Here is a 23578-nt window from a genome sequence, read left to right as displayed (position 1 = left end):
GACCCTATCACAGAACTGATGATGAATCCTGATTGGTTTTTCTTTTTCTTCTCACCTTCCAAGGCTGGAAGTTTATTGATGTCAAAAACTGTGTCGAATATGTTTTTCTTCTACATTCCTCATACTTAACACAAAGCTCAATGTGTAGAAAGTATTCAAAAAAGTGGTTTTGAACGAACAAAATGTATTAGGTGTCAGTTACATTTAGAGAGAGGTTGGTAAGGATGTTATCCTCTGAAAGACTGTTAATCATTGAAATATGTAGTTGAGAGAAGTCATACTTTATCTATATTGGGTAGTTTAAAAATTGATAATAATGACAATATAGTTTTAATAGGACTTTCAATTTTCAAATATTCGTATGGAAAATATTTTATTTTGTTATTTTTCCAACCCTGTGAGATTTCAGGATGGTGTCATTGAATGTGCAAACACTTCTGGCAGCTCAGTGGTAGAGGTGAAACTAGCACCTTACCTTTCTTACCTTTTGAGCACACATTGAGTATTAAATTGAGTATTAAAATTTATTTTAATAAATTTATTATTTATTAAAAGCCTGAAGTAATATTTATTATGTAGATATACTTTGAATTGGAAAATACGCTTCTAGAAATTTATTCCAAATGAACAATTATGTGCAAAAACCAATTCTGTACAAAAAAAATCTTCCGGTGCTATTTATATATATATATAAAAATATTGGAAAAAAATCTAAAACTTGAATTATAAAAGATTTTTGAACTACTCATGTATGGACATAAAATGAAATATTATTTAATCTTTAAAATAATGTAATACAAAATTAAATGAGAAGAAAACATGTGAAAAGGAAAAGAGAGCAGGGTACAGAAAATAGATATTTGACTTCGATTCTAATATATGTATCTCAACACGTACACAGAAGAAAGATTGAGACTATATAGACATCAATATATTAGAAGTGGTTATTTCTGGGAGGATGATTCTAAAACAACAACAGAAAAATTATTACTTTCGTAATGAAATAAAATAATATTTGCTAAAATATCCAAATAAAATAAGTTTATTACTTTTATAATTGAGGGAGGAAAATCCCCATGAAAATTTTACCATTGCAAAACCAATCCTCTAATGAAAACCTGCCATTTCATGGTGTAAATACATGGAAAAGGCCCCCATTAGAGTGAAACAAAAAACTTTCTCGTTCATGTTGTAGCAATATTTTTCAGCAGCTGCTGACAGCCAACCTCCCCGTGTTAATTAATGTGTGTGGCTGAGCATGCATTCTGCCTCTTGGGTAATAAAGAGTGATTTCAACAGTTCATGGTGTCCCACAGCCTGCTCATTTGTTTTCAGGAATTCCCTCTATTTCTTCGAATTCCATTTTGTGTCCATCTTAGTGTTATTTAAAATACCCAGGGCGACCCATCATTATTTGCCATTAAGTTTCTGACAAGTGGGTGACAAGCAATTTCGTAGAAAAACTCTTTTTTCGGAGCTTTAGAGAAGGGAGTGGTCATCTTATTAGAATTTAAGAAGTTCACAGGGTTCTCTCTGAGAAGCTGGACACTTTTTACTGAGGTCCCTCAGCTCTGTTCATTCTTGGTATGTAAAAGAGAGGAACTGGAAGTTCAAACGGTGCTGGGCAGAGGGGTAGCTCATGGGCTCAAGGTTAAAGCCTCTCCTTGCCTATGACTCAGGAGTCTGAGCATCTCTGCCACATCTTGAAATCGCTACCAGTCCCAAAGTGCCTCTCTCTCCTCTCACTTTCTTCATCTTGTACCAGCACATCTTGTCTCTACTGGATTTAATCATCACCCTTTCTCAGTCATGTACAATGTGTTCTTTCAAACTTGCTTCTTCATTCAAAACTTTGGGGCTACATATCCAGGAAAGTAATTACTTATGTCTTTTACTAGCTTATATTAACTCTTTCTTCTGCTTTTCCTTCTACTCAACTTCCCTCAGACACCATCTCTTAGCAGAAAAGCCTCCTTCCTGTCCAGTAAAAAATGTAATGGTCATGGTCCTTAGTTAGGTTGGGTCTGGGTGCAGTAGTAAACACTCCCAGTGCATATTCCTCGAGTGACAATGGGAGAAGGATGGGAAACCAGGATTCACCCCTTTTTAATGCATTTTAAGAAAAAGTCAGTGCTGACCTCTTTAGAGGTTGAAACACTCATTCATCCATCCATCTGTCTTTCATCTAATGTCCACTGAACATCTGTGGTAAAGAGAGAGAGTGGGGAGGAGAAGCTTCTTCCAAATGGAAGGAGCCTGGGTCCATAGTGGTATTATGAGTGGCTAAAGCAAACCTAAAACTGGTTCTCCCAGGACCCTGGTGTGTGTTACATGCCCACCGTTGAATCCACTTTCAGCCAGGCATCTGGCTCTGGGGAGATTGCATCAAAGTTTGGCATGGACAGCTTAGTGGTAGAATTGATAAAATGAGTGTTTCCAACTCTAGAGGCTTAGAGGTGGAGAAAGTGCCGGGATTTTGCTATAAAGGGAAGAAACAAAGTAGTACATTGCTAGGGGTATTGCTTTATTTGGCACATTTAAAGTAATCATTTCATTTTTGACACTATCCTCACTATTGCTTTATCTATTTGATTTTCCTAATTTTTTTTTCTTTCCGTTCCTTGGACAATGGCTGATTTAGTACTAGAGTTGACTAGAAGTGAAAGTCCAATAATTTCTCTTCATATCCAGGTATTTATGTAGATGCTATGTTAAATCAAATATGGACTCTGTTATCTAGCCATGTATGTAAATGGCTCCCATATAGTGAGAAATTCTTTCAAATTTGAGAATGTCATAAAACTATTGAAAGTATTATAAATGAACTGATCGATTTTTCTGGGTCCTTGATCCTTTTCTAGCAAAGAGAAGCCACTGGCATGTTCCAGGGTCTCCTACTGAAGATTCAGAGTTTGGGGAGCCAGGAAAGCAGTCTTGCGCACATGAAAACAGATTCAGTAGTTCTAGTGCCTAGGCTGTCATGAGCTCCATTTTCTCTTCACCATTTTCTATATCTCAGCATTTGTGGGAAAAGTTACACCAGTGTTCGTGTTCCAGCCATGAGTCCACTTTGCCTTCTTGCTCAGCAGTTCATACGACTCACTTGGAAATAAAGAACCCACGAGACCGTTAAGGGCTGCATCGTTGGCTTGGGACTGGACATGAACCAAGGTTGCACCATGACCCAAAGGGAGGCCACACCCTTTGGGGATGACCCACTGAGGGATCTGGACAAGTATAAAGTAACTTACATCACCAGACAGCTGGTTCTGCCATTTATCTGTCAGGTTGACTTTGGCACATCCCTTCCTCGTTCTAAGGACAAATTTTTTTTCTAATAGGAAGTGTTGAGTGGGTCATTTCTGCTTTCATCAGCCAATTATTGTGAGGATAAGATGAATTAATACTGTGAAGATGCTCCACATTACCACAAGTGCTGTGCAAGTATGAACTAGTATTATAAGTAAGGGGTGATTGTTGCTCGATCCTCCATGTTACTCAGACTCTCTGAGTGGAGGTCTTATTTCAGGTGGAGAAGGTGCTCCTTTTACCCTGAATGTATTCTGATTTGGGAACTCCCAAGGGTAGGCTCTTGGATAGCTGCTATATACCACAATAATGGTGAGTTCCCTTTGGCCGGGAGCCCAGTGACTCCTGAGCGTGAATGAGGCTCTGAGCCCCTCTCAGCTCAAGATTCAGGGTGGGGTCTTGCTTCACACATCTGAGATGTTCACAGATCCCAGGGGCCTTATAGTGGAAGAAATAGGGCTCAAGGCCAATCCCAGTCCCTCCTTCATTTGCAGGTGTCAACATAAAGAGCTTTGGGGTGGATGGATGCATGTTTGCTCAGTGTGGGGCCCTTGACAAAGCATACGAAGTGGGCCTTTGACCTTGTTTCACTTTCTCTTTGGAATTCTTTTCTCTATTGTTCCCTAAAGAGCTGCTGATTTTAGGTTCCGCCTACTTTCCAGAACCCTCCATTGCCATTACCAGCTTCAGTCTAGAGGAGTGCTGCACAATAGAACTTTCTATAATGAGGGAACTATTCTACGTCTGCTGGGTCCAACATGGCAGCCACAGCCACATGTGGCCAGTGTGACTGAGAAACTGAATTTTTAATATTATTTAATTTCAATAAATTTATATTAAAATTGCCACATGTGGCTAGTGGCTAGTGTATTAGACAGTGCAGGTCTGGAGCGGAATCCTGCAATCACATCATTCTCCCCATTGCAATCAAAATTAACTTGTCCTGTGTTCTAATTCCAAGGCCTTCTTCTTAGAGATGTACCAACAAGTTAATCTGATAAGCAAATTCCTGTCCATAAATTAACATCTTATCTCTCTTAGATAAGTTCATAGGTTTTGAGCAACGCCATACTTTAGTCAGAGCAGAGGCTCAAACGATAGAAATTTGAAGGACTCTGGCAGGCAAGTATGGTGGATGAGAAGATTATAGGCATAGAGCTTTGGACTCACTTCAAAACACACTCTAGGATGGGCACATCCTCTCCAGTGCCTGGGGAGAGTTAAGTTCAGAGATGTGCAGATAGGAGCCTGAGAAGAGGAGGAAGGGACTGGAGGTGGGAGGGTTGGAATGGGAAGAGCCCAAAGGATGCCAAGCTCTTGTGAAAGAACCTGGCATGCCAGTCAGAGTGGCATACTGTTCCACCCTGGGAGAGGGTGCCAAGAAGAGGTTGTTAGGAAGTGATTGTTACCACTGAGGCAGGATTAATAGTTCAGTAAAAGAGCCCAGAAACCAAGCTGAAGGCCACAGAATGGATCATGGCACTTTTGGCAAAGTCTCAGACAAGAGTGGTATGTCTACTTTTAATTCTAATCCTTCCTAATTTTAGGGAGTTTTTATTTTTCTTCTAAATTCTTTTATGAACATTGCTTTCTAGACGTGCTTTTCACCCTGAATGAGCTGTGTTTCTGTTCCCTTGGATGGCCACGTAACTGCTCTCAAGTTCTTGCCTGTGTTTTCACAGCTATGCGCAGGCATCAGAAGAAGCCTTGCAAACCAAACACTAGGTTGGGTAAAGGGTGGAGGAAAATGGGGGGTGGGTGGGTGCAGGGAAAAGAGATCAACTGGGGGTGTAAGGGGCACCTGTGAAGATGATTAGGAAGGGCATATACCAACCCTAGTGATTTTACTGTTGGGGCCTCCATTAGCCTGTCGGCACCTCGGGTAAATCTGCTAACACCATCTCACCTACTCTTGACTCTTTGAGGAATGGAAAAATGGATTTAGTTAAGCCACTGCCTAGAACGCATACCTGTATGTTTAAAAAACATCAAATTTTATGAAACAAATTGGAGATGAAGTCTCAACTCATTGTGCAATAGTGTAGTCTATAAATAAGTACACATGTAAAAAAAAAAATACAGCAATCAAATCCCTCTGGTGCTTTGCAACACAGTTCAGACTCCACAGTTTTTTTCTGGACCTTTTCGGCTTCATGAAAGGAAGGAATGTTCCAGGATTCCGTAGTACCCTGTTCTTTCTTGTTTGCCTTTTCTTCAAGAAAACCTCACGAGGCATCTAGCATCAAGGGGTAGAAGTCCAGAAAGGAGAAAGAAACTCAGGGAAGCCAGTCAACTGGCTGGATTGATTCACTGGCTGCAATGCTGCCGAGTACTCCTGGAGGGGCTGTTATGCCACAGGGTCCTGTCATGCCAAATCACTTTGATGACTTATGCTATCCCTTCTGTCAGTACTTGTAACATTTGCTCTGAATACTATCAATTTTAGTCTATTTGCATGAAAAAAGTTCTTACTAGGCTGTGGTTCTCCTTGGGGGTTATTTTGTCCCTCCTACCCCCCAGGGACATTAAATATATCTGGTAACATTATTTTATTGTCACTACCAGGGGGACATTTCATCCTCCTTAGAATTTCAGGCAATGTCTGAAGACACCGTTGGTTGTTACAAGTGGGTTGGGGTCGTGTTCTGCTGACATTTAGTGGGTAGAGACCAGAGATGCTGCTAAGCATCCTACAATGCACAGAACAGCCCCCACGACAAAGAATTATCTGGTCCCGAATATCGGCAGCACAAAAGTTAAGAAACTCCAGCCCAGAGGGGAAGCTCAGGCTTGGTTCTTGACACTGAAGTCATAGTCCTCAAAGGACTGTGACTTTGTCAATGTTGGAAGACTAGTAAACACCCTGGGGTGCGCTCAGAAAATTCTAGCATTACTTTGGCTAGAATTCTCTTCTGCCAATGTACTAGTCAGTTTCACGTCTTCATGAATCTTTAACTTTCTCTGAAAGAGAAGGCATGCATTCTCAGGGTTACATAGGTCAAGTTGGTCTCAGGGATCTAAATCCCATTTTACTGCAGTACGTACAGAGGCTTGGTTTCTCCATGTGTAAAAATGGAGTCATAATACCTCATGACCTATTTGTCATCTGGGCCTGGCGTTCTAGGAAGGTAGAATAGGGGCATGGTGTTCAAGCTGGAACAAAAGTGGAATGCGTGAGTTAAGCGGGGAGAGAAAACCAACAGCTCGTGAGAGCCAAGCCAGCAGATTGTGACTGGAGTTCAGTGGGTCCTAAGGCCATAAAGTGATTTTCCTTGTTGATGGGCGATGAAGAAGAGCCTGAGTCCACCATTTATGAGTTTTTCCATAAGGTTTGTCGATGGGTTAGGAGGAAGGAGGCATGTAACAGCGACAATATCAGAGAGCTGATGGGGACACAGAAAGCTATTGCAAAAATTTATGTAGAGCTGCCTTGGAAAACACAAGCAAACAACATTTCTTTTTCATTTTTTAAAAATAACATAGTCATTGCCGAAAATCTCTCAAGTACAGAAACTATAAGAAGAAAATAAAAATCCCCCATAATTTCACCATTAGGTGATATCAGCTATTAATAGTTTGATATTTTCTTCGAAAAAAATGGAGCAGGGTTTTCTGGGCTGGACTGGGGAGATCAAAAGGTCATTGAGAACAGCAGAATGTAACCATGTGGATACCGACTGGTTTGGAATTATTCTCTCTGTGAGTCAAGAGAGTTGAGTTCCTGCCCTTGCCTGCATAAAAGGGACGGTCGGACAGACGTGCAATGTGACAGAGGAGCATGTGATCAAATTCCTCTTACCTTCAGGATTCATGTGGAAAGCGTCTTCAGTGTTCTCCTCCATGAATAGAAGAGTTCTTTAGCTGAAAGAAGAAATGACTCATTTTAGCTCAAAGATGACAAAAAAGGAGATGCCATTTCTGACTCACTTTGTAGCATTAGCATGGCTGCAATCACTACATTTCAGAGACAGTCTTAAGGCAGCTCTAGTTTTTTGAAATTAGTTTCTCAGCCACTTCATCGTGAAGTAATTCCAAACTTGTGAAAAATAGCAAAAGGAGTAAAAAGATACCTTAATTGTTAATATTTTGCCACAGTTGATATATCATTCTCTTTCTTTGCTGCATGTACGTATTATTTTTTTCTGGATCATTGGGTAATAAGTTGTAGTCATGAACCTTCTAAAATATGTCAGTGTGTTCTCTAAAGAGCAAGGGTATTCTCTTACATGAACACAGTGTGAGGATTAAAATCAGAAAATTAATATTGATATAACACTACTATCTAATCTACAGATTTTACACCAATGTTTCCAGTCATCTTAATTGGGATTAGCTTTTATGAACAACTTGAATGAAATTTGCTGACAAATCCCGTGATAGTCATGGCTGCACTGGGAAGTTGGTCACTGTAACCAACTTCAAAGGGCAAGTTTGAGTCTATCTCATGGGTTCATATGCGCACTGGCAGAAGACTACTTTTCAAAATGTGAACAGCTTTGGGGGAAGATGGGCTGTTCACTAGGCTGTTGGGTATGGGCTTGGCTCAGTTGGGCTGTGTTCATCAGGAATTGTGGTTTCCACCTCAATCCTTCCAGTGTATCTGGCTTTAGATTTTATGTAAGACATTTGAAACTCTGGGGACTGCCTGGCCTGGGTCTGTGAGGTATGAGGTGGCAATTGCTAATCGTATCAGTCTGAGTTAGAACAAAGATGATTTCAGGACTTGAGTATAAAACAGGCTCATATAGGTCTGCAGTTACTTTACAATTTTGTTTTCATAGATAGCAATTAGCGTCTAACTCATGCAAAAACAAAAACATCTAATGAGAGCGGCAGAACAAACAATGCCTTCAAATAATTTCTATGTCTTCAAAATCCAGAATTCTGGAGATTATCCCTTGAGTAAGTAAGTACTCTATATTTTCTATATTCAGTTGAGCTGACTCCACTGATGGCCGAGGAAGCGACAGGTAGGAAGCTAAGGAGAGCTACCAGTAGCTTCATACCATTGAGAATGTCTCTATCACACATCCCACCTTCTCAATAGTTCCTCTATTGGAATAATAAATGGAAAGCTCAAACACCTTTGCAATAAAAGCCTATGAGATGATGAGGGCCATTTGAGCGCAAAACAGCCACTCCCCAGGTAACGAGGTGTCTGGTGAGTCTGGAGCTTGTATCACAAATGTCTGGGGAAGGGGGACGGCTTTCTCAGAAGCCACCAATTTTTTTCCATAGAATGCAGTGATGCTGAATTTTTCATTTAAAAAAAAAAAACAACTCTGAACATTATAGAGTATATTTTAGATTTTGATTCTGGGAATCATTTCAGGACTCCGAGCCTTTTTTTTTTTTTTGATAATGTCCTAGCTCTGTTCAGAACAACTTCTGCTCTGCTCTGTTATCTCCTAAATAAAATCCAGCCTCTTCATAAGCTCTTGCCGGGTACCTGAGGGGTCAGGAGAGGCTGGGCAAGGGTGCAGAGGGAAGGGAGCTCAGGACGAGGGCTGCATTGAAGGGGTCAAAAGTCTGGAATGCAGAGCAGCGGTGAGAGCTCTGGGGCAGGAGGACATAAAAGAGATCACGGTCCTTTCACTCATTTGAGCAGTTCGACAAATATTCATTGAGCAATAGGCTTTGAGCTCACTTCATTCATTCATCTGTTTATTCATTCAGCATTTTAAAAATGGCCTGGTACGCCATTTAGCTGTTTTTATTCTCTTCTCTAAATTCTCCTGCACCTACTTCTGGCCCTGCTCTGTGCCCCGGGGACTGACTCCTGTGGCTCTCTTGCCTTCCAGCTTCGGGCGGGGTTCCACGATGGAAGGCTGAGGATGGGAGAAGAGCACATCAGGGTGCCTGTTGCCCTCCCTCCCCGCCTTCCTCTTAGCTTGGTTCTGGCAGTGGTTGTGTCTCGCTCCGGTCAGGCGGCCCTTCTCCCGCCGCTCCAGCCATCAGTGGGCGTCAGCGACATCCCTCTCTCCCTATTCCCCTTTATCCAGAGAGGGTGGTGACAAATTCCTTTGTTAGCTCTCTCAATCCTGCCCACAGGAATGTAAACGGTGTCTTTATTATATTCTCTTAATATGTCCTCTTCTAGCTGAATATGTCCTCTAGCTGAATATGTCCTCTAGCTGAATATGTCCTCTTCTTCCTATCTGACCCCGACTGATAGAGCCCTTGAATATATACTGAATTGTTTTCTGGTTGCTCTGGACAGTAAAGTTTTGTATATAATTTCCAACACTAGGTTGCACCAATGCAGGGTGGGGAGGCATAACTTAATAGAAACTCTTGGGGAAAAAAAAATTCTCAGAGATTTAGTCTTTAATGCTCAAGCATTATGGGTCAGTCAAAAACCAACCTGATCTCTGGTCATGTAACCACAGAATCAACTCCCAGTGGCCCTATCCCGTTTCTTACAAGATGCTGAATTGTTTTTAGAGACAAAAGAACAAAAGGGCAAGTCGTGCAGCAGAAGCATGTGCAGAGGAGAAAATGTTTCAAATTATGCCCAGAACCAAACTTTCTCCCTCCCACGGAGCCGAAAGACTGGGACATGACGAGAACCGGAACGACGGAGCCCTTTCAGAAGCAAAAGGTCTATTGTCCAGGAAGAGCTGGGGCTGAAGTCCCTTACCATATCTTACCATAAATGGTCACATTCTAACCCCTCCATTGAAACTTGCCCCGCCACTACTTCCGCATATCAGTCTGTGTCCCCAATCCCTTAAAACTCCCACAAATCCTCAATTAGAGAGGTAGGTTTAAGCAGGGGTCCCCAACCCCTGGACAGTAGGCCAGTACTGGTCTGTGTCCTGTTAGGAACCGGGCCACACAGCAGGAGCAGCGGGCTAGTGAGCAAAGCATCATCTGTATTTGCAGCCGCTGCATTCCCAGCGCTAGCATCACCAACTCAGCTCCACCTCAGATCATCAGGCACTAGATTCTCATAGGAGCACCGGTCCCTGGTGCCAAAAAAGTTGGGGACCGCTGGATTAAAGCCTTGCTTCCTGTCTCCTTGTGAGTCGGCTTCACAATAAAGCTTTTTTTTTTCCTCCTCAAAAGCTGGTATCATAATACTGGCTTCTGTGCACATTAGGCAGCCAGCTCTTCCTTGTAAGTCACAGAATTGGAAAATGATGTCTCGAACAAGGGTCGTGATAGTGCTGCTCCATACTGCCTCCATCAGTTCCCACTTAGAGTTCTAGGCTCAGTCTGGGCTTCCCACTTTCAGAGAAAACATGCTAGTCTTTTTTAAGTGTTTCAAGGCCTGTCATATAGAGCAGAGGTCAAATGCCTTCTCAAGGGTCAAAGAGTAAATATTTTTGACTTTGTGGACCAAACGTTTTCTGTTCCAACATCTCTGTTTTTGTACAAAAGCAGCCATAAACAATACATAAATGAATAGACTTAGCTGTATTCCAATAAACTTTATTTACCAAAATAATTGGTGGGCTACATTTGGCCTGCAGGCCTTACTTTGCTGACCTCTGATTCATAGTGGAAAATGGATTTATTCTGGGTGTGTTCAGAAGGCAGATGTTGGATCAATGTGCAGAAATCGTAGGGAGGTCAGTTAGTGCTCATTTTAAGAAGGATCTTTTTAATGGTGATCACTTTCCCCAAATTGAATGAGCTGTTTCATGAGGCAGTGGGTTTTTGTTTTGTTTTGTTTTGTCATAGTAAGAGTTCAAAGAGAGGTTGAGCATTGTAGAGCAATTTTCTGCAAAGCACAGAGAGCAAATCAGATGATGTGGCAGATAACAATGTTTCGTATTTACGTATACTCAGCAAGTACTGCAAACAGTAAGTTTTCTGGGTTTATGTGCCTGGAGAGAAGGGATTGTGTCATATCTACCCTTGCATCCTGCCCACTCTTGAAAGCCTAGTATAGTGTTTTAAATATGCTGGACATTGACCAACACATGTTTTCTCAACTTGGCTCTTTAAGCGAAATCCTGCTGAAAGATTAATTAAACTAATTTGTCTTAAGTGCAGTCATCATTACTATTCATATTAAATTAGTTCAATTATCTCTAAGAAGCTTCAACATTTGAGTATATTCACTGAAAAGAGGAGACATAATAGTGAACATTTACCAAGTTCTAAAAATATGCCAACTACTTTGCTAAGAATTTTGTTCATTATCTTATTTAATTCTCTTCCAAAACCCATGAGGTAAGTACTATTATATTGATAAAGAAGTTGAAATTTAGAGAAGTCTCATAGGAGAGAAGCGGCATAACCAAAACTCATATGTGCTGGGATCTCTTTATGCCAAAGGCTACAACTCTGATCACGCTTTTCATTCATTCATTCATTCATCCATTCATTATTCAACAAACACTGGTTACCTGCTATTTGCCAAGTACTATTGTAGGTTCTGAGTATAGAGCCGTGAATATGAACGGTTCAAGTTCATGCTCTGAAGGAAATTAAATTCTAAGTGGGATAGATCTGGGTTAGCTATGCCATTAATAATAAGAAGGTATTAAATAGTAATTCATCAGAAAACACAGAGATTAAAAAGATAATAGCTATTTCTTGTCCACATCAGGACCTTAGATATAATATTAATTGGTGGATTTACCAAAACTCTTTCTTGTTTACTGACATCAGCCAAAGTTTAGTTTTTGGTGTTGACAAACTGTCAGAGATATACTCAGAGGTTCAGAAAGAAGCTTCGAGCACTCTGCCAACTGATTCAGATCATTTTGCAGATAAGTGTGTGAAGCCTTCGAAGTGAAAATAACCCAATAAAAGAATCAGGAATCATTTTTCATGGGCAGGTCAAATCCGAGCACCACCAAACTAGGAGGCTAGAGGCAACAGATGGAAAGGAGTGGAAAGAATCAGTTAGCACACAAATAAAGAAGAAAAAAAATTAACTTTTCCTCTTTCCTGAAACATAGAGACATGAAGAGCCTAAGTTTATCTCCCAGCCCCAAGTATGGAAAATCAGCATTTGTATCAAAAGCTACAACATGGAGAGTATCTGATCCCCTATGAGGTACAAGACAGGTAAACCCGCCAACTTAGGTCAAGGGAAGGGGCCTTGTTTAGAAGGAATAGTTACCAGGATTGGAGGGAACCAATGGGAAATTTTAAAACTTTGATTGAGGTTGAGATTGAGATTGACGGAGGGAGCAAGAGTGCCAAGGGTCAAATAGTGTGAAGCAAAATAAATTGTCAGGTCCAAGACTCGGAATGGGAGACAGAGCCCCAAGGCATGGCTGAGTAAACACGCCCCAGAGGAGGAAGTGGAAAAATCCAGAACTTTGTGTCTTTTTGGATGCCAATAACAAGGGGTTTGGAGTGGATGGTCTAGTTAAATGCACAGGGTAAAAAATGACAAATAATCATATTACTTTTGAAGTTCAGAATTTCTTTCATTAGTGGATTGCAAAGTGATTTCAGATAAGTGAGTCCTTATAGTATCAAAATAGTCTTATTTAGAAAAATAGCTAGAAACAGAAATAGATAATAGTTAACTTTTCTTGACTGTCGGAAACCATTTTTAAGCACTTTAATGTATAGTCTCATTTAATCTTCACAAGTACATTTTGAGAACGAAGCTCCTTAATAGAGATCTAATTAAAAATGAGTAAAAACATAAGTGACATTTGGAGGGAAACTATAAAATGTCGTCATCGGAAATAAGTACTATTCATTCATTCATTCATTCATTCATTCATTCATTCGTTGTTTACTCATATTTCTTTAGCCACCAACTGAGCACCTATTATTTGCTGGGTCCTATTTAGAGTCTGTGCATGAACGATTTCACTGATTTTGTTGTTCAATTGAGAGGTAGTAGCGAGAGCAAGGGATTGACGGTTGGAAAATCTGAGTTTTGTTTCTAACTCTGCCTATGACTGATCTTGTGGTCCTTGGTCATGCCGCTTTTCTTCTGTGTTTAATGTCCTTGAGTGGAAAACAAGGAGCTTGTAGGCTTTTAGAACTTAATGATAAAGTATATGATGGCTTTATAGTACATTGCCATTTATAATAAATATTTACTTATATTCTATTATTATACTCTCCTACCTGCATTGGGTAAATAATAATACTTATCATAAAGCTTTAAAGGTGAAAATCTGTTCAGGCTTGAATCAAGTTTCTCTAGTCTTTCCATTAGAATCCTCTGCCTTCTGTGTATAATGAGTTCATGCTTAATTTTAATAAGTATTATAAGAGTTGGGTGCAGAAAAAGATGAGATATAGGAGATACAGAAGACAAGGAGAACTTGAGCACAGAGATGTGCCAGTCCTCAGAGGCTTTGTGCATTGTTTCTGAAACCATTCAAGGCTGTTATGATCACTGAGAAAGTGTATCCAAAGGTACAAGAAGAGAAATCCTCTAACTGGAAAAAATTTCATGGAGGCAAATTAGAGTTTAATAAAAGGGTAGTGAAGTGTCTCGATGAACATTCCACTCACTCGTTACTGGGTAGAACTGCAATGAATGGGTAATGGTATAAGGCAGAAGGCTTGGACTCAAGAGGAAAAAAAACTTTTAAAATTATTATTATTACCCGAGGATGAAATGGGCCACTTTGATAGGAGAAAAGCTCCTCGTCGCCCTGGATGCTTAAGCAGAGACCATATGAAACCCCAGAAGGGTTAGTGACTTGGATCAGGACTGGAAGACCAGTAAGGAAACTTTCAACTCTGAAACGCTATGATTCTTGGAGACCAGAGGCTTAGCAATTTAAGCTGTAGTCTTTAATCCCTACTCTAGTGTTTAGTTATTTCTGCAGTCATCAGCTAGGAAAATGCAAGGCCCTTCTCCAGATGCTATCATTCAGGCCAAATTACTCAAATTACTTCTTTCCAAGAAGTTCCTTGTATGAATTCTTGGCAGAATATCCAGGCTGACCTCCTGGTCACGGCATTTCTGAACTCCCATTCTTGATAAATATCCAGGATAAGAACTTCTCAGGAGGCCAGACTTGAAAACAAAGTTGGACAAACACATTGAAATTCCAGTCCTACTGGTCAATAGACCCACAGGGTTACCCTTGCACTTGTCCAGTGCCCTTGTTTTCCAAAATGTTTTCCATCTCTAGCTTTATCAGCAGCGTGTGGATTGACCGGTATTCTCTGAGAATGATAACTTTAATAACAGAAGGTATACAGAAGTGCTTTTTAACTGAAACTTTGAGAAAGGTTAGTTTCGTCATTGTTATAACCTATCCCAAATCACAATGAAGCAGAGCCTTATCTAAATCAGATGACTTCAAAGCCTTTTGAGAATGAGTGTAAAGTCAATAAAGAGTACTACTGAGACTTTACACAGAGCCAAAGTCCAGGTCTCCTTGATTGACTTGCAAGGAAGAGTAGCATTGAGAACTGAATTTTGCAAGCACGACAGCACAAAATCGGGACCATCTGAAAGCAGAGTGGTTGTTCCTGTTCACTGAGTAGCCACAGCATAAACACGAGTCTGCACAAAATGACCAATGGTCATCTCGAAAGAGTGACCATGGGGATGAGGTGACCACTTGCAGTGACCTGAACGAAGTAGCTTTCTTCTTATTTTGTCTTAGAGACCGCAAGTGTAAATCTACTTTTCTAGAGAAGGTTGTAGCATCTACAAGTTCAGTTGCAATCCTAATTAAAAGAACAAATAAAAACAACCTCCAAGAGATGAAAAGACATGGTCCAGAATTCTCAAGAAATGGTTTAAAAAAATAATCCCCAATTGATTACAATATTAAGAACATTCTTAAAATGCTACCTTTGTCCTGATGTCTAAATCCCCATGAGGGAGTTTATGAAAATGTTCTCTTAAATTTGAAGCCACTAATACTGTAAGTGGAGAAAGAACACATTCTTTTAATTAAAATAGCAGATTGTTATAATTGTGGTCGTTTGGATCGAGAACACCTTTTTACCTAGAAATCTAAGAGAATAAATATTTCTTGGTTTTAGTAGCCAAGGTTTAGGATTATTTAGGATTAGCAGCCTAAATTTTTCTTATCTTACATTGCCTCATTTGGGAGACTGCTTAGAGGAGAACGTTAGGAGGAAAATCTCTTTAATTCTCCTGTTACTTTTGCCAGTTGGCCATCATTTAAATGCCATTTGTCTCTGGCCCTTTAACTGTTTTCTGCCTCACATCTTAGGGCAACACAGCTAATAATTCTTGTGGAGTAGCAGATAACTACTAGCATGTGTCGATGCTGACATGTCTGCTCTTCATTCTAGTTGCTTGTTTAACTAGCAGATATTGCCTTTTTTAGGAGGAGTTGAACTTGGCAGAATGATAAATTGTGCTTCTGCTTACTCTTCTGTTCCTAAGGTTAATTTAAAAGTGCTGTTGGTGGGTAGTGGTGATGGCGACGGGAACATCTTAAACCATTAAGTTGAGAACTGAAATATCGATATTGGCGCAAAAGACTAATTCCCTAGCTGGCGGAAATGAGTCCATGTACCTTCCTTAACCTGAGAGTGGCATGTTCAGTTTCTTTAGTCTCCTTAAACCAAGGGGGTCTGGCTGCGCAGAACCAGGAGGATATAGTGTCAAGCCAGATGATTTGCTTTACTTTGAGGTTTTTTAAGCACATATTTGTTCCAACAGCTTCATTTCAGGCTCTTACTTTTTCCTTCTCATAGGTTTTAGTGATATCATTTTTCAAAGTGGCCCCATGGTATCAACCGTTCATTTTTATTAAAACAAATGTGTGTGTGTGTTATTTTGACTATATACTGGCTAGGACGATTCATTGGCTATAGGCAGCATGGTCCAATGGTTCTGTAAAGGATTCTGAACCAGACCAAAAGGCATATAAATGTGACTTGTGCCACTTTCTAGCTATGTGACCTCGAGGAAGACATATAAGTTCCTTGAAACTCGGTTTCTTCAGCTATAAAGTGGAATGCCTTTAGCTACTTCTGTGAATGGTCGTAAGGAATTGATGCACAGTATCCAGGAAATAGCAAAGTAATTAATACGTGCTAATGGTATTAACGGTTTGCACTGATTGCACATTCGTTAGGTGCCAGCAATCATGGAAATTCTGAAAGCATCTCTAGAAAATAAGAACTATTATTATCTTCACTTTGCTGATGAGAATGAGAGACAACGTAAGCACTTCCCTGAAGATAAGAAGTGGCCATGTCAGGATTCCAGAGCCCTCAGTCTGGCCACCATTCCCCACCGAAGAAGAGTGGGCCGCAAGGGTTCTGCCACCTTGAGTAAGAACTGCTTGAATAAAGATCCTGGGGCAACCTCTGCGACCAGTGCGACGCCCTACTTTCTAGCCCTCCTCTTCTCCGCCATCCTCATTCCCACGGAAGTCAGAAGCAGGGAAAGACAGAAAGCAACACAGCGGACAGGACAGTGCAGCCAACAGACCACTAGTGGATCCACTGTGCAGCTCGGCCTCAAGCTCCGCTGCGAACTTGTTGGCCGAACACACAAAAGTAGGTGTTAAATTCTGTGTACATGTCATTAAAAAGATTTCATAGATTCTAACGCTATTGCATTAGAAGGGAGGAGTGGAACACTCTTACGTACAGATCCACTCTACTTAGATAATTGAAAATCACAAATATAAATATCATGACCTTATTATGCTATTAGCATTAGGTCATTCTGCAAACATCCACTCTTCATCAACTTAAATAGAAATCATTTTTGCTACCAATATGAAATTCCCTTAAAGCCAAGATGTTAAGTAGGGAACTATTTTAACAACTCATACCTGTAGCTAAAAAGGTGTTCAACTCAGACTACAGAGGTCGTGGCAATTTGCTTTTTTAGTTAAAATGCTAGTGTGTTGTCCATCATCTGATGAATGTGGTATATCCTTATTATGGAATCTTATTAGGCAAGAAAAAAGAATAAAGTACTGATACATACTAAAATATGGAAAGACCTCAAAAACATTATCCTAACTAAAAGAAGCTAGTCACAAAAGACCACTGTAGTATAATTACACTCATATGAATTGTCCAGAAAAGATGAATAACAGAGAAAGAAAGTAGCTTAATAGTTGCTGGGGGCTGGGGGTAAGGGAGGAAGGGGAATGGGGAGTAACTGCTAATGTGTACCAAATTCCTTTTTGGGATGATGAAATATTTTAAAATTAGATTATGATGATGGTCATGCAATTCTGTAAATATACTAAAACCACTGAGTTGTATACTTTAAACTGGTGAACTTTATCGTATGTAAATCATATCACAATAAAGCTGTTTTTAAAAATGTTAATGAGTTATTCCCCTTACTCACAAAACTGGTACTAGATATTCTTTCATGCTCAGTAGCTCTCATTATTCACAGCACTCTTTTTGAATACAGTGATGGACATGAAAGCATTTATCCCCGCTCTTTCCCACCTCTATCCCCTGAGAGCACTGGAAATTGGTCTTGTCTTCTCTTTTAACCTGTCCGTTACGTATTCGACTTCTAGGAAGTCATATTTTCAGAAATTATTGGCTCTCCGTTTCTTAAGTACAACTTCCAAGTCAAACCTTCCAATCTGCCTTCATCCCTTCCTTGTATTCTCTTTCCTTTCCAAAACCTCGCTGCCGAGGACCCAGTGTTCCAAATCAGAGCTAACCCAGAACAAAGTCTCTGTAGCTCCAGGTTGCAAAGGGAACCAGAGCCAATTGTTAGTGAAAACAAAGCCTTATAGGCAGAAACTGGTGGAAAAAAAAGAAAAGATGGCGTCACACTCTCTCCTTTTCGGACGTTGGTGGTGGAAATGAAGGCAGCTTTTATTTCAATAAGTGTGTGCTACAACAGGGGTTAGGCTGGAACTGGGGTGCCAATGGAGAGAACTCTGCAAAATTATAATTGGCACTTAGGCATCGAAAGAATAAGTTCTCTTCTTAGTGTTCTTGATTTGCTCCATTTACTGTACAAGCAACTAAGTTAAAGGCAGAATTGTATCCTTTGAATGGAAATCCCACTTCCATTTTTAAATATTGAGAGTCTTGTTCTCCACTTGGCTTGCCTGCCTGCCTAAAGGAGGTGGCAGGAGATGAGCCACCGTGGGGTTGAGCAATTCTGACCAAACTTTCCCTCTTCATTCCAAGTCTCCGGTCCAATAAGATTAGGAAGGATTTACACAAAGATCAAGGGACCAACTATGGCAAATGTGAAGTTGGTTTTAAGATAGGAGGAGGCTCTAAAATTGGGGAAGATTCTTATATATTGACTAACTCCACACCCTCTATCATTCAGTTATTACAACATATAAATGTCTTGATAATTTTACCTACTGTTAATGTTTCCTTCCCCTTTGATACTTTTTTTTCTTTTTTTTTCCTTTTCCTTTCAACTTCCATCCTCTGCCAGTGACAAAGTATTTTAACTCCTTTCTACTTCCCTCTTACCTACCCAGAAAGCAGGTAAAGGGCTAAGCAGTGGTGTGAAGGTAGGCACAGGGCTTGAATTCTGCAAACACACTTTCACTGCACACCGCTCACCTTCCAGAGGGCCTAATCATCATTCAAAAGGAGAGACAAGAGAGTTTGTGGCACCAGAAAAATCTGCCCAGAATCTAAGTCTTACCAGGCACACTGCAAGCCAAGCAAATTTTGTATGCCTGCTTCAGAACGCAATGGGCTAGGACCCGGAGCTTGCTTGATTTACCAAGGTGCCTGGCAGGGTTTGTTTCTGGCTGTAGACATCCTCAATTACCATCTCTGCAGCTCTGATGAACACCAACCTGTTTGCTGATTACCCTTTGGGAAGCTGACTCTTCAATCAGATTAATACATACTTTGTGATATACAGGCCCTTACTGCCCCTTACCCCATTGCAAGATAAACAACAATTGGATAACTTGCTTGTGCTGGTGGTTGGATTTGTTTGGTTCGACTCGATTTGGTTTATAGCTTTCCTGCTAGATCCAAAAGCATCTGCAGTTTCAGCAAAGCAGAATAAATGAGCCAGGCCGAGGGGGAAGGATTGAAGAGATAAGGGCCAACACACAGCAGGGACCAGCTCCGGGGCTGAGTCATGAATCCAGAGCAGCCCTTCCCAAGGCAAGCTCGAGTCTACTCTGCTATCTCTGGGTTGGCAGCATCTCATCACTTGGGTTCTGTGGGGCATGTCTCACAAGACGGGACACGTGTTTCCGAAGGGGCTGGCACGGGCCGTAGAGCTTGGGCTGTTCTCTCAAAGCTTCTTGCCAAAAACTACTTTCCAGAAGTGGATTTTTCAGCCCTAACATTGAATAAAGTCAGGAAGCACAACAGAGGACACAAATGAAAACTTCTCAAATGTCATTCGTGTGGATGGTATTATGCGTTTAATCCTGCCCTGCCCCCACCAAAAAAAACCAACAACAATGTGAAAGTTTCCTATTAACTCAGGATGCAGCCTTATTTAGAAATAAGGCCTTTGGCGATGTAGTTAGTTAAGATGAGATTGCACTAGTAACATAGGCCTTTAACCCCCTATGACTAGTGTCCTTCCAAAAAGTACAGAAGAGACACACAGAGGGGACGACATGTGACGACAGAGGCAGATGCAGCTGCAAGCCCAGGAATTCAAGGACCGGCGGCCGGCACCCGGAGCTAGGAAGAGGCGAGGAAGGGGTCCGCCCAGAGTGCGAGAGGGAGCATGGCCCTGTGGAAACCTCGATCCAGACTTGCAGCTTCCAGAACTGTGAGAGGGGGAAACTTCTGTTGTTTTAAGCCAGCCAGTTTGGGCGCGTTGTTAAGGCAGCCCTCAGAAATACCAATACTAATACCAATGGTTTGTGTCTCGGTAGACTTCCGCTTTCTTCAGGGGAAGTTGTGTTCAGCTTACAAACCCATCCACCTAACATGGAGGAAGGAAAAGGTAAATTATGTCAATCTTCACATCCCAGAGCTTCGGGAAAAGCTCGCACAATCTATAAAGCATTGAGTCCCTTGGCTTCGTGTCCAGAACACTCAAGAGCTTTGACATCTGCATACTCCAGGCTCCCAGCTCTTTTTTCTAGAACGTAGATTCCATTTTCAGAAAAGCTGCCAGCCCAAAAGGCATCTTGTGAGATCTGAATATGTTATTTTATTTTATAATTTTTAAAAAAGCAAACCCTAGACATCATGTTGTTTTACTCCTTCCTATTTCAATATGTACATCCAGCAAATGTGACCATATCCTTATATAATCGCAGTGTTATTTTTATATCTAAAAGAATAAATAATGAAAGTGAAGGGGAACAAGAGGTTTAAACTTCCAGGTATAAAACAAACAAGTCATGGGGACGTGGTGTGCAGCATAGGGAATATAGTCAATAATATCGTGATAGTGTTATACGGTGCCAAATGGTTGCTGGACTTATCATGGTGATCACTTCTTTAGGTAGATAAATGTTGAATAACTATGCTATACACCTGAAACTAATATAATATTGTATGTTAGCTATATTTTAATAAAAATCTCTAAAAAATAAATTAATTAATTAATAACAATTTCTTGGTACCATCTAATATGGATCTGATTATATATTTGCAATTCAAAGGAAGAAACACACTGGTGAATAAGTCTGTAAATTCTTGAGTTGGAAGGCATCGCAGATAATCAGCTTCTACTAACACCCATTCAAGACAGAAAGCTACAGGTCCTGTTCGAATATCACGGAATTTAGCGCATAATGAGGGGCTATCACCCAGCTCAATTTCTTACTTAACAGATGGGGACACTGAGACCATCAAAAGTAATGTAACATACACCCATTGCTCTGATCCCCATTTTATAGTAGACAGTCTTTTTAGGAATGGAGGTGCCACGGGCTTTCTTAGTAGTCAGACCTATTATTTAATTCCAAAGTTATTGTCTCTGGCTTATTAAATTCCTGATGAACTGCAATTTAAGCTCGTTTGCTCTGTGAAAATAGAGACCAATTAGCTTGGATTTCTTTCTACTAACCTCTCATGTTTCTGGAGACCATCATTAAGTGGTATGTCAGGCTTTTCTACTGATACTGAGCAGCCCTAACTCTGATCGCTTCCTCACACAGTTTGCTCTATCTCCTTAAAGGCTGTGACCAGCAGATGACCTCTGCACTAGAAAGAACACAGTCTTGGTCAAGTGAGGTCATGTTCTCATTTTTGCCAAGTAGTCATGAGATATGCCATCAACAAAGAATGCGCTCAGAGCCTCACACCAATCAGAATGGCTTTCATAAAAAAAATCAACAAACAAGTGTTGGTGAGGATGTGGAAAAAAGGGAACCCTTGTGCACTGTTGGTGGGATTGCAAACTGGTGCAGCCACTATGGAAAACAGTATGGAGGTTCATCAAAAATGGAAAACAGAACTATTTTTTGACCCAGCAATTCTACTTCTGGATATTTATCTGAATAAATGTAAAACACTAATTAAAAAAGATACATGCACTCCTATGTTTATTGCAACATTACTTAAAATAGCTAAGATACGAAAGCAATCTAAGTGCCTATCAATAGATGATTTAGATAAAAAAGATGTGGTACATATATACAATGGAATATTACTTGTCCATAATAAAAAATGAAATCTTAACCATTAATGACAAATGAATAGACTTAAAGGGTATTATGCTAAGTGAAATAAGTCAGACCTAGAAAGACGAAAACCATACTTCACTTATATGTGGAAGCTAAAGAACAAAAATTAACAAACAAAATAGAAACAGATTCATAGGTACAGAGAATAAACTGATGGTTGCCATAAGGGAGGGGAGTTAGGAGGTTGAGTGAAAAAGAGATTAAGAAGTACAAAAAGGTAGTTACAAAATAGTCATGAGAATACAGAGTACAGCATAGGGAATGCAGTTAATAATATCGTGATAAGCATGCACGGTGCCAAGAGGATACCAGACTTACAGGGGGATCACTTTGGAAATCATATAAGTGTCTAACTACTATACCGTACACCTGAAACTAATATAAAATAATCTCGAATGGCAACTGTCATCGAAAAACAAAGAATAGACTCAGAAACGGGCCCTGTAGTCTTTTCAACTATGCTTATCAACAACGACAACAACAACAACAACAACAACAACAACAACAAACTCTTTACATATGAAGATGGAAAAGAAACCAGAAAGCTGAGACAGAGTTGGAATTGGACAGGGTCTCCAAATGCTCCCTGAGATGGTGAGGTGGTGCTTGAGGGGTTCTGATGGCCACTTTCTCTTGGGATTGTCACACAAAGATCTGGTGCCAGGGAGACCTTCTTGCTCTCTCCTGACTCTGGAGAACAAGGTAGTGAATAAATGAGAAAATCTCCAGGGTCCAAAATGTGTCTGGATAAATTAACACCAAGTTACAAAATTGAAGTTTAAACTAATAACCAAAAATCAGTTGATAAATCAGTCATCTTCACTACAAGATGACAGAAAGTCGGTCCGACTGCTGTTTTGACTGATGTTAGCAACCACTTTCTGGCAATAAATTAGAGCACAACTTCCATGACCTAGGATCTAATTCAATTATCTGGGGTGGGGGAGGTGGGAGGGCTTTCTGTCACATTCTACTTTTTGGTGAAAAGTAAAGAGGTAAGATAGCAAGCCAGTACTGGGGCCTTATTAAAACAACATGCAAGGCAGTTTTCCCCCAAATTTGTTGCACATTGGTATCACCTGAAAACTAAAAAAGTACAGATTCTTGGCACCTCTGCCACCAAACTTTCTGATTTAATGATGTGGGCACCGCCTGAACATTCAAATTCTAGCATGCAGCAGTGTGAGAATCACTGCTCTCAAGTATTTCTTGGGACTGATATAATGCCTCCGAGACACCATCTCTATACATTGGGTTGAGGAACATTTTTTTCCCCTTTGTATCTACTGACCCCAAAAAGCACAATTCATTTAGGTCTCCATAAATAAAAATAGAATTTAATGTTTAAAAGGGAGAAGGAAAATAATATTTAGAAACTGATTCCTGAAATAATGCAAAGCTTATAATGCACCCTGACAACTTTCTGACGTTGCAGGAAGTTTTCCCTACTGTGAACTCTGTGGGCATTTGCCAAGTATCACCCCTGGACGATAGGAATTAGCTCCTGCTCGCACACACATACACAGTGCACACATCTGTCTACATATACTGGCTTAAGCCAAGCTCTTGTCTTGCAGATGTAGAGATCATTGCTTTGTCTCTCTAATAAAACTGATTTTAGACAAAAAATAGGGATGTTCACTCTCGTAGACCATGTTAATTTAATAGAGAAAAGCATTCTTCTCTTCTATGTGAAACTTGAAATGAGGAAAAGTAATTCTAGTGTAGATCTTGCACGTGCTATAATTACTATAAATAAGAAAATTCAA

The 23578-nt window shown here is 40.4% G+C and overlaps 1 protein-coding gene across 8 annotated transcripts in view; it reads right to left on the bottom strand.

Moving 5' to 3' along the window:
* The window catches only part of PRLR (prolactin receptor), a 134178-nt gene that overhangs the window by 27660 nt on the left and 82940 nt on the right, over nt 1–23578 (bottom strand). For all 8 annotated transcript variants that reach the window (XM_036225551.1, XM_036225555.1, XM_036225549.1 and 5 more), the window contains exon 2: nt 7109–7170. The gene's annotated coding sequence lies outside the window, so the exon portion shown is untranslated. The remainder of the gene's footprint in view (nt 1–7108; nt 7171–23578) is intronic.

This window comes from Rousettus aegyptiacus, unplaced genomic scaffold, assembly GCF_014176215.1.
Source record: "Rousettus aegyptiacus isolate mRouAeg1 unplaced genomic scaffold, mRouAeg1.p scaffold_m13_p_8, whole genome shotgun sequence".
Classification (NCBI taxonomy): domain Eukaryota; kingdom Metazoa; phylum Chordata; class Mammalia; order Chiroptera; family Pteropodidae; genus Rousettus; species Rousettus aegyptiacus.
This window is presented reverse-complemented; position numbering and strand designations above follow the sequence as displayed.